This window comes from Vombatus ursinus, unplaced genomic scaffold, assembly GCF_900497805.2.
Source record: "Vombatus ursinus unplaced genomic scaffold, bare-nosed wombat genome assembly UNPS02014818.1, whole genome shotgun sequence".
Taxonomy (NCBI): domain Eukaryota; kingdom Metazoa; phylum Chordata; class Mammalia; order Diprotodontia; family Vombatidae; genus Vombatus; species Vombatus ursinus.
This window is the reverse complement of record NW_020954596.1, coordinates 27,810,349-27,813,974: the sequence shown is the minus strand read 5'-3', so window position 1 is coordinate 27,813,974 and position 3,626 is coordinate 27,810,349. Positions and strand designations below refer to the sequence as shown.

Genomic DNA, 3,626 nt, shown 5'->3' with positions numbered 1-3,626 from the left:
AACAGAGATAAGACAATCCCTGCTCTGTTGTGGCCAAATAGGGTTCCTGGAATGTGATATAATGACTGCTCAGGTAGGCAGACCCAGGCAAGGTCGCTGCTCTAGAGATACAGGTGTGTAAATGACGCAAAGAGGATAAGCAAAATAGATTGGATGCTCATAGAGGTTGGAGTAGGCAAGGAAATGCTCTGGAGCCATAAGGGGTAAGAGAAAGAGACAGTAAGATGGGTGTATCCCCTTCAGGGTATAACTTGTAAATTTACATTCTTACAGATCACTCAAAGTCTGAGAGGGTGACCTTTATATTGCATTGTTTTTTACCTACCTTTACTTCTTGCAAGTTCATCAAGTGGATTGGGGGAAGGGGGAGGCACTTGATTGATCAGGGCAACCTGACCAAACCTTTTTTATTTAAAAAGGATTTTTTTAAACTCCTTATTTTTTTTTATTTTTTTTTATTTATTTATTTATTTTGGCTAGGAAATGGGGTTAAGTGACTTGCCCAGGGTCACACAGCTAGTAAGTGTTATGTATCTGAGGCCAGATTTGAACTCCAGTCCTCCTGAATCCAGGGCCGGTGCTCTATCCACTGTGCCACCTAGCTGCCCTTTTTCAAACTCTTTAGAAGTACAGTACTACATTATCATCATCATCATTATAGTCAACACCAGCCAACTTTGAGATCTCAGCTTTCATATCACATGGCCAAACCCTAGAGCATTGGAGTAGCATCAACATTGTTGACCCCACAACCATGAACCTAATGCTCTATGTAGCAGCCAAGTAGTCTTGAAACAAACAGGGTAGACTAAAACAAAGGTGGTTTTTCTAAGTCTTAGTTATTCACAGCAAATTATAGATGTTTCTAAGTAAACTACCATGACCACATCATGACTTGCTTTCCATCCATTCATCTGACTCAGAATTATCAGTAATTTTCTCCAAAGTTTCTTAGACTATTGTTCATATTCTTTCCTGTCAACTGGGATAATCTGTCTTTCCTGGCAGTTTAAGGTTCAGCACAAAGTAATGCATGGAAAGCTGAACTTGGATTCAGAAAAGCCTCAGTCAAATCCTGCCTCTGATACTTACTAGCCATGTAACCCACAGACAACACATTTAATTACTTTGAGCATTAGTTTTCACTTTTATAAAATGAGTGAATTAGGCACCCCCAGAGTAGACGCAGATGAGATTCTCCCACTGCCACTGCCCCCATAGCTGCTGCTACTTCTCCTGCTGCCATCTCTTTGGCCTCAGCCTCTTCAGAGTCTGTAGTATATTGAATAGCTATGGAGGACTACACAAAAATAGAGAAAACTGAGGGAAGGCACATATAGCGTTACACATATAGAGACTGATATAAAACTATAGGTCCGATGGTAGCCATAAAGAAAATTAGATTAGAAAGCAAGGAGGGTATTCTCTATGCACTACAATAGGAGAATTTTCTGTATTGAAAGAACTTCATCATAGCCAATCTTCAAGATATACTCATGCAATACTGTACCTCATTTCTGAATTCCTTTCCATGGATCTCAAAAAATAGTTGGATTCTATCCCTCCTGGCCTATAGGTAGACTCTTAACGTTAGAAGTTATTTGTACCGAATCTTTAAGGTCACTGTCTTTTGTCACTCATGAAGAGATATTCATAGAGATTTGAAACCTCAAAAATCTATTAATAGATGATAAAGGAATAATGAATCTAACTGACTTTGGACTCATACAGGCCTTTTGAATACCTATAAGGGTATGTACCCATGAGGTGGTAATACTATGGTACAGGTCTCTGCAGGAATTGCTAAGGTCTGTTAGATATTCCACACCAATAGATATGTGGAGTACAAAAGGAAATGGCAAATCAATCCAGTATCTTTGCCAAGAAAACCAAAAATTGGGTTATAAAGAGTCAGACACAACTGAAATGACTGAACAACAAAGATATTTGGAATATAGGCACAATATTTGCTGAATTAGCAGCCAGGAAGCCACTTTTCTATGATTTTGAAACTGATCAGCTCTTCAGAATTTTCAGGGTTTGGTGGACTTTTAAATATTGGTAAGGTCAAAAGTTGAATCACTGCAGAATTATACTAATATGTTCCCTAAGTGGAAACCAGAATACCTGACATTACATGTCAAAAATATGGATGAAAACAACATAAATTTGCTCTCTAAAATGTTAGTGACTTATGACTGAAAATGACATTGAATCATCTATGTTTTGATGATCCATATAGTCAAATTAAGAAGCTCCAGCCAAACATATCCAGGGATTTTGTATCAAGAATGGTCATCTTTTATGGTTAAAAACTGTTGTCAACATTTGTCTTTACATGTGTGTTTCATTTGGTTTGGTTTGGTTTGGTTTGTAAAACTAAAGCTGTCCTCTGTTTTCCAAGGTCAATATTTACAATCTGTAAATATTAGTATAATGAATAATATTGTGTCCATCTCATCAATACAGCCATTTTGTTTTCTATAAATAAAACTGTAAATCCAAAAAAAATAGGAATTGTAATTCCTATTATACCTACTTTTCAAGGTTATTTTGAGCCTCATGTGAAGTAATTTATGGAAAAACAGAAATGAAACTGTTCGTAATTATTATTGCTTCTCCTGAATAGGTGACCTTTTCCTGCCAGTTAGTTGGATAAATAAGGCCTAGTTGTGAATCCCCAAGGTGGCATATCCCCTTTACTTTAGCAAATTTCCAACCCATAAGATACAAGTAGCTCAATGCAAATGGTGGCAGCTAGATTCTGTAGCAGACAGAGAACCAGAATTTGAGTCAGGAAGACCTGAGTTCAAATCCAATCTCAGACAGCTACTAGTTGTGTGATCCTAAGCAAGCCACTTAACCTCTTCCTGCCTCAGTTTCCTCATCTGTAAAAAAAAAAGGGAGGGGGATAAAAATAGTACCTACCTCCCAAGGTTGTTATAAAAAGAAAATGGGGGTAATATTTGTAAAGCACTTTGCAAACTTTAAAGTACTATATAATTTTAGCTATTGTTATTATTACTATTTATTATTTTTATTTTTTGTAGTTTTTAATTACTATTTATATTTTTAAAATATAAAACTATTTTGTAGTTTTTAATTACTATTATTATTATTATATCCCACTAAGATTGTATTTGTGCTTTGCAGGGGATAGGCCCCTTTCAGAAATGAGCGGGTCCTCATACACCTTATAAAGGAAATGAGGTTTTCAGTAACTCATCTGGAAATGAAAAGCCAGCTGAGACAATGAGTACTCCAGCCCTATCCCTTCACAGATTTCCTTTATAATTTTCCCTAGCCATTTATTTGAGTAGATCATCAGAAGAACCTTCAAGTTTTTTGCTTGTTTGTCTTGGTTTGTTTTTAAATCCATGAACTCTGAAATTCAGAGCTTTTTAATGAATCTTGGGTAAATGTCATTGCTTGATTATGGCCAAGCCTGCAGAGAAGAGGATTTGGAAAATGGACTGGATAGTTCTCATGTATTAGGGTAAGGTCTCTCACTAAGTAGATTTATCTATGTGAAAGAAATAGTCTTGCTTATTGCATAGTTAGCAAACCCCAGAGCTGAAGCCTTGATGAAGCAGGACTGGAGAAGATCTCACAAGTTCTAGGCTAAG

The 3,626-nt window shown here is 36.7% G+C and overlaps 1 pseudogene; it reads left to right on the top strand.

Moving 5' to 3' along the window:
- The first annotated feature begins 1,292 nt into the window (after positions 1-1,292).
- On the top strand, positions 1,293-2,202 carry LOC114023778 (annotated as a pseudogene).
- The last annotated feature ends 1,424 nt before the right edge of the window (positions 2,203-3,626 follow it).